Raw genomic sequence first — 8696 nt, 5'->3', positions numbered from 1 at the left:
TCAGTGGTAGGAAGGGGTGTGAAAGGTATGTGGTTAACTAGTTCAGTGGGTAGTGTGCTAGGCAGCAGTGTAGACCAGAAGGCAGAGGTTTCCTAGATGCCCATATCTGATTGCCTACAGATAAATTGAACATCTGGGCTTTTCTGATAAGTGTTGGTTCTAAAGGCGAGTGTCTGGTGCTCAGATTTACAGGTAAACCTGTAAGTTTGGGGGGAGGGGGGGTACACATTATTTACCCAAGCCCTTAATGGTTTTTAAAGTATAATCTTATAGTTTCATTGCAAACCTAAATTGTAATTTGAGACCACCTTTCCAATGTAGATACATTTTTTTTTCCACTATTGAATATCAAGATAGTTATTCACAGTGTTGCTTTGGGGTAGTACGTTTGGTGCAAGTTTTATCCAGTTCTGGACTGCTTGCTTATGGGCATCCCTGTATAGATAATCATGTGCAATTTTACTAAGCAAGTGTTCTCAAGAGAAGTGGCACCCCAAAATGCTACCTATGTACTGTCAACCAGAGTGATGAACTGTCAAGACTAGAATTGCAATTATTTTTAGGCTCAGCTCACCGCTACCACACCTGCGCTGACTCGAGCGATGAAGACGAACACACACTGTCCTCAGAAGCATGTGCTGTCAGCCAACCACTTCTTTACACACTGCAGACCTACAATGCAGCCACATCAGAGCTACAACATCGGAGGACAACGCAGCCCTGGGCAGCTTACAGGCAAGCCTACAGGTACCCTGCCAGACCACAGGGGGTTGCTGATATGTGGTGAGCTGAGGACACCCTGGCTGACCTGCCCTCCCTCCCCCGGGTGGCACTCGGCCAATTTTGCACCACCCCCTAGGGACTCTCGGTCATGGTCGGCAATGATATAGCCTGGATTCGAATTTGCGATCTCTAGGCTATAGGGCACATCTGCGCGGCGCATCCAGTAAAAGTGCTGCACCCAGGAGCCCAAGAAATGCTGTTTTAGTAAGATTTCTTTCTTTACATTTAAACATTCCCTACTCTCTATTCTAGCCATTGAGTGCTAGTAGGTTTTGTTGCTCATATTAAAGTCAGATACTCATAAAATCTTTTTATGAATATCTGGCTCTACCTGCTACTGAGCCTCCTTTTGAGCTTGCCTGGACAATCGTCTGCCTTATATTGAACAACCTTCCTCATTCCGTTCAGGTTGTGACTATGTGACCTTTGAATTCTGCCAGCAGAGTTGAAAGGTCACATTTTTACATGATTTGCATGGAAGTCTCTCTACATTTTCCCAGCAAGTGCTGAGCCAGCTAAAGACCCATATATGGAAATAAAGCTTTGTTTGTTCTGCTTTAATCCTACCATAATAAAACATGGATGGTTCTAAAATGTTGTATATATGCTTATCACCTGATAACTGATTTACATTCAAACAGAGAAGTGGTATTTTAATGAGATTTTATGAGTTATGATTATCGCTTAATTGTTTAGTCTTTAGCTGTGAAGCTGTTGGTAACTTTCATGAATGTGGTTTGCGCTTCTGTATTGAGGAAATGTTTGCCTGAGCTTGTAACATGAGGTTTTTCAAAATGCAGTTGTACATGTGTATGTACTCCTGATATTTGTATTGAGAATACAAATGGAATGCTTTAGTGAAATGAAAGAGGGAGTGGAGAGACTCCACTTTCCCATGGTGCGACAGGGCTGGGCCAGGCTGCGGGCTGTGGCAAGGCCGGCTGCAATAACAAACAGAGCGAGGGAGGAGGAAGGTGCTTGGGTTTGAAGCAGGTGCCAGCTCATTCCTCCTGCTTTTCCCTGGGTGTGTGCTCTCTCCTCTCCATCTGCAAAAACACTGGGGCCTCCAGCCTCGCACCTCAGGAATTTCAAGATAAAAAGGCTGTCATTTATTTTTCCACCCAAACAGGGTGAGAGAATGGAGGGAGTGGGGAGAGCAAATTTTATTGACTTTCTTTTTTTTCAGGAAATTTCATCATGTCTCCTAGAAAGAAAGAAAGAAAGAAAGAAAAAAAAAAACTTAATTGAACTCAGGTTTTTTCAATTTTTTTGCAATCTGAGTTGAGGCAGGTCAGGCTGGGGTTATTGCTGTTCTTGTTCCTCACACCAGTACCACTGATTCACTTGACCAGCCATATTGGTAGGTAGCATATTTAAGACAGCAACTATGCAACTCAAGTATATACACCAGTATCATCTAGTGTATGAAAAGGTGAAATTAATTATTCAGTACCTGATCTGACCAGCAGGTGGGTGTTTCAGGAGTCATGTTAACTCCACTGTTTGTGTTTCTACATGAATATTGCTGGTGGGTGCCTTTCTCATACCCCCAAAATTAGGAATGAATCTTGGTTTGAGTTGGATTTGGGGCTGGTTCAGTCATGGAGGGGAAACTCTAGCCCTCAGGGTTGAACACGGTGGATGGAAAACACATATTTCACTTATGTCAAAAAATGGATTATTTAATTGTGTCAGTCTGGGCTTCTGGATCTTGCAGTTGAAAACCAAGGGACTGACATGGCAGACAGAGGGGCTTTAGCTACAGAAAGGCAAGAGCAGCTCCGCCCTGCCAGCTCTGACCTTCCCATGCAGTGTAATGCAGAAGAGCTCCTGAGCCACCAGACAGCTTATTACGAGGAGTCAGCGCTCAGGAGAGCAGTGGTTCATGTCCTGGCTGTGTGAAGGTGCTGATCTTTGCCTGGGATTCCACAAGAAGTGGTGTATTGGCTCTGGAATGCCTGCAGGTTTGGGAGGCAAAGTCATTGGTGACTGATTTGCTGCGCCAGGCACTGAGCTCAAGTGGACACCTGCAGGGCAGGCTTTTAGGGCCAGTAGTTCACCGACATCCCATGTCAGGTTCATAGGGATAAAAAGCCAATTGGCTCAATTGATGGTATCGGAGGAGCCCCACTGACCTGCAGTTTTCCTAAGCTGTAGGTCAGGTGCTGCTGCAGTAAGGGAATAAACTTAAACACTAAAGAACAGGGGTGAAACAACTGGCATACATTTCCTGTTTTTAACAACCGTGAGTTGATTCAATCCTTTTGCAATCCACTGTTCTTGTAATTGTAAAACTTGCTGTTTTCTCCAGCAGATTCCAGACAGATTAATCCACAGAGTTAAGTTTTGGGTGTAATGTACACCAGTAGTGTTTATTTAAGAGGAATCGTTTACCCTCCATTCAATCCCAGACTCACCCCTCCTCTCAGTCGTAGGGCTGGGAATGTGTCTCAAAAGAAAAAAAGGAGCTTCCAGTTTCATTGCGTCTGCAGAACCCGGAGTGACCGTCTGTCACACCCAGTTTCAGTGTAAACATGGCATGAAATGATAGACTCTTATAAAATTACTCCGAGTCTGCCCTGAGGAGTTGCAGCTCTGGGGTCCGTGATTGCTGTGTGCTGCCAAAGCCAGTTCTTGTGTAGCTGGGCCTGTTTGCTGCTAACACTCCCATAGTCAGTGGACCACAGTCTTCTTGGTGATCTATATATGATGCAAATCAATACAGGGTAACATTGCCATTGTTGAAGAAGGTTTAACAGCAAACTATGCTCATTCTTATTTTTACTGACAAAGGCCATAAAGCCAAAAAAACTTAAAAATCTGTCTGATGTATGGTCCGCACATGCTAAACTGAATAAAATGTTAATTACATTATCATTAATAATAATAATGGTTGTATATACAATTTTTTGATTGTATATACATTATGATTTTGAAACACAGCATAGCGGAATATGGTGACTTGATACTTTTTGATTGTTAACAACAGTGAACAGGGAATGAGGGGCAGAAGACTACACACCCTGGCACACTGTGCTCTGAGACCACAAGACTAGAAGGATGCCTGATGCTGCCATCTAGTGACTGCCTAGGTAGGCACAAGTGGCACCTTTGTTGCACTGTTCAGGGATGGAAATTTGTAATAAGAAATATGCAAAACAAATATTAAACAGTTAAAAAGTAGCCCATTTTTTAAATGTTTTTACCAGTGCTTGTACTAAGCAAACACCTAGGTTTCGCGCCTTACCTTGTGATCAGAGGATGCTGTAGCCTCACTCTACCCTGACCTGGCTGCAGGGTGTGGTCTCCTCACCACAATCCAGCTTCCTTCACCTCCAGTACTCCCAACCACAGGAATTCATAACTGGAGCCAAAATCAACAAGCCTGGAGTAGCCCAGCACCGCTCTCCCCCCAGCCGCAGACCCAAGCTCAGTGGAGCCCTGATCTCTTCATTCATAGGACTGTATGAATGAACCAGCACTCCGGGGATCTCCAGCACTCAGCTCTAATCGCCTCTGGGATGTGTTTGTGTAAATGATTTCAAACTACAAATAAACATGCTCCTACACACACCTCTAAATTAGAGTAAACCTGTCCCTTTATCTCTTTTTGTTATAGTAAGAACCCTCTTCGTCTATCCTTCCATGTTATACAGCACAATAGTCAGGAAGAGGGGCAGGAATAGCACTTGAGGATATTGAATCACACTAAAGATAAAATCTTATCTTAGAGTCTATAATAAAGTCTATCTCTGTCTCTTTCTACTATGCTCAGTTCCCCTTGTTCTTATCTCCTCTCCACTTTTATCAGGATAGCAAACAAGTTTCCAAAGCAGAGATGTGCATGATACCGAGCCTAGATCAATGACTCAATCCTGCAGTCATTTCCAAGCAAAGGTGTCAGATTTACAGTGTTGGGGGGCTGCCAGTGAAGTTTACCTGCAGTCTAACTACATTGCTGTTGTATAAATATTTTGACTTTTAAAACACGAGTATGGTTCTCCTTCATGATCAGTTGTTTAACACTAAATTTAGAGACCTACTTCTCCAATATCTCCTCAAGTATCTTTACACCTCAGCTGCAGTGAAACACTCTTCACAGAATCACTGATAATTACATCCATTGCATATTGTAACAAAACATGTGCTTTCCCTTTTCTATTCAACTCAATACAACACCTACTGCTTTACTGTGTGACACTAAAAGGCTTTCACACACTTCACTCCTTCGGGTCTTGCAGACCCCTGGGCTGCATAGCAGGGACACAAACAAAGCTACTGGCCCTCAGGAATCACTGGACTACACTGAAGACTAGTGTTGTATTGGTGAAATATGATATAATCCTGCAGATCCGCTCAGTTTCACTAGGGGGCGGCAGTTATTTAAATTACAGATGTCTGGCAGAGATGGGTCCTCCTGTTCCACAAAACACAGTACATAGGCTTTCCAGCACTAACAATTACTCTTGGAGACTTGACAGTTTGACTACTTCTTTCCCCCATCAAATATAGCTCAGTAATTCTGACCAGAATAACCAGCCTTGTCGTTCAGTCCTGAGCCTTTTCTTTATCTCCTGGCTCCCAGTCCCATCTCTAACCACTACACCTGATCTGTGCTCACTGTTCGCATGTTCTAACTACTGGAGCTTGTCTCCTGGTTTCCAGTCCTTCTCTCTCACCAGTAATGAAATGGCCTCTGCCAGACCAAGGAATCACTCTTGAATCCTCAGATCAGGGAGGGGTTTCAGTTACTTCCAAAAGGTGGAAGTCTGGTGCATTGCAGCAAGCTAATTAGATTTGGGACATTAGTAGATGGATTTGAGGGGGAGTTACGAGGGGGATGTTAGTGCTGACAGCAAGCACAGTCAAGCTTCCCTTTGCTCAAAGACCTGCTATATGTTCACGGGTGGGACCCCCAGGAATTAGAAAGAAATGGGCTGGGTATAATAATAATTGCAATCCGGAGTCTATTGTTGGTTATTTTGTTCAAGAGGATTTGCTTTGAAAATATGTGGTCAGGTTCTTTAATACATACAGTGTGAAGTACCGAACAATATAAGAATGATATGCTGTAGGGCAGTTTCTAAAAATGTTTTTAAGAAAAATAATATGTTGGAAGAATTAGAAGGCTTCTCAATGTTTACCTATAAAGGGGATTCAGTTTGAAACCAAATGACAGAGGGGTGCATGACAACTATTTGTGTTTGTTAATTTTCAATTTGAATCCATCTTTATGAGATTGTGATGCAGTTGATATTACTACAGTGAGGATGAGGATGCCGAGTGGTCCTGGTAACAAGCTGCCCGGCCTGTGGTCCAGCCCTGTTTCTCTTGAAGTCACAATGCAGTCTGGAATGCCAGCAGGGCCTATATTTAGAGCAGAGCAGAGGAGAGGGAGAGAGCAGACTATTTTTGTGGGCCTGGCACAGGCAGGGGTGTGTGTTTGGAAACAGAGCTGGATGCTACAGGCTCGGTCTGGGAGGAGGAATGCAAGGAATGTGCCCTTGGAATGCAAGCATTTAAAACGTGGACCACAGCACACACTATCTCACTCTGGTCAGTATTATTATTATTATTATTATTATTATTATTATTATTATTATTATTATTATTATTATTATTATTATTATTAATACTATTATTACTATATCAACAGTCCTGTGTTTCCAGCTTCTTTATTCTTGGGTTGCTTGGATCTATAATTAGCAGAGAGCGGCTTCCTCTTGAGGTCGCCTGGTTCTTTGATGTGAAGCACTGCTGTGTGTGTTGTTCTGGTTATAAAAAGTTTCATTATGGATGAGTTCCCAAGACAAGGCCAGAGCTGTTGATAACCAGCAGAGGTGCCTGTGGGAATGTTCAGTTCTGCATATCAAAAACAACACCTAAAAATAAGGTAACTGTGCTATACCTTAGACACTAAAGTATATTGATAAGAAACTTGGTAATACAGTATGGTAAATCATGGTAATATTTGGTGTATAAGAATAGAAAATAATGCAAATTGCATGACTTTAATAGGGACACAGATACCTTTCCATTGTCCAATCACTTTTCTACATAGGACGATTTCAGCATGGAATAAATTGCAACCATGCTTTTCTATTTAAAAAGCCCAATTCGAATGTCAGCTCATTGATGTGTTCCCTCTGTTAAGCCAATTGCTTTTTTCGTCCACTCTGGGCAAGGAACGTTTGCAAGCTTCTGAACTCTGGACATGAGTCCAAGTTTGGCTTGTCTATTCCTGGCCAATAGGGGTCGCTGGTCCTCAACCAATTTTTATCCCTGCACCACGCTCTCTCTTTCATGGCTCACTCTGTACTCAGGACAGTAGTGCTTTTACTAGGTGAGTATAGTCACTAAAATAAGTTTCATACATTGAAATGAAATTATAGCTTTGTAGGACAAATTACATTTTAAGCATGTCTATTGTAAAAGAAAGAAGAAGGTGTTTTGGGTTTAAAATGTAAAAAAATGGGCTGGAACAGAAACATGGTTTTACAGGTGATGATATGTCACTTGTATTAGGCTACTTGATGTAAGAGACTGAGCTTGTTCTTGCATGAAATTCAGTTAATAATTGCTGCTTTTACAACAGAACAAAATATCTGTACCTTTGTCTGGTTGACAAACCTTTTTATTATTATTGTTATTTTTCTATAATACAATATAACAGCTACGTCATATGTTGAAGCAGGTTATATATTTATAGTCTACTGGTTATTTAAAGTTGATGTGATGGGTGATGTATCCGAACTCTCAAAATGAAATAGAACTGATGACAGTTGCTGTTCACGACTCTGCAATGAACAACTTCCCCACGCACCCAAAGAATCAAGTAAACTAAACCAATATCAATTATAAAGAAATAATGTAGATTAATGTAGTTTCCAACATTTTACAAATCGAAGATAAAATCAACTGTAATTACTTTACTGCTTGGGCAACACATGTTAAAAAAAATGTAATTTTTATTTTATTTTTTCTAGACCTGTTTTAAATTAGAAATTTTATGACTTTTGTTTTCATTACTTTATTTACAAGATGGACATACAAAACTAAATATTCTACAATTTACTTTTTTTTTTTTTCAGGTAAGCATAAATATTTCAGCACGTTTGTATAATAATTTTGCATGTGACAACTTTAATAAACAGTATGTTTAATCGTAAAATATCTTCAAGTACCTATTTTTAGGCTGTCAAATACTGTGAAATAAGCCATTTGATTTTACTGGGGAAAAAACATGCAGCCCTAATTATAACACACACACACACACACACACAAGTATACTTCAGAAATACAAGCAATGGGTACAGATGCGCAGTCTCCAAAACGTAAAGTCTACGTTGTTTGTTAACAGACTTTTGCTCTGCTGTTGAATCTCACAACAATGCCTAAGAAATATTTACCAACATTTGTGTGGGGTGGGGCCAGTGTTGCCCGATTTAAAAAATGAAAATATCGTATTGGAGCGTCAAATTTATTGTATTTCACGAAAAGTTGTCCTACATTCCAAAAATTAAAGACCACGTGAATAAACTTTTTTTTTGTCCTTAATATATGATCATATTGCTGTAATTAACCTTGGGTTTATGTATGATAAACTAATATTGTTGAAAGTAATGCATGTAAGCATATTTGTATAATGCCCAAGTGCAGTTAGCTACATTTGTGGAGTGGTTTAAATTAAGTATTTTGAGATCCATATGATATAGACTAAACAGAATAGGAAAGAAAATCTTATACTAAATGGGCTTCAAAATGGTTGCAGCAATAGTATACATTTGGGAGAAGATTGGAGCCAAAGAGAATTTTGCTGCCCCTCTTTCTTGCTCCCAGGCAAACTATCTCTAAACTGTTTTTTTTTAGGTTGCATTCACCGGTCAATCTGGGTGTCAATACTGTATAATAAT

The sequence above is a fragment of the Polyodon spathula genome, chromosome 22 (assembly GCF_017654505.1).
Source record: "Polyodon spathula isolate WHYD16114869_AA chromosome 22, ASM1765450v1, whole genome shotgun sequence".
NCBI lineage: Eukaryota > Metazoa > Chordata > Actinopteri > Acipenseriformes > Polyodontidae > Polyodon > Polyodon spathula.
Note: the sequence above shows the minus strand (reverse complement) of the source record.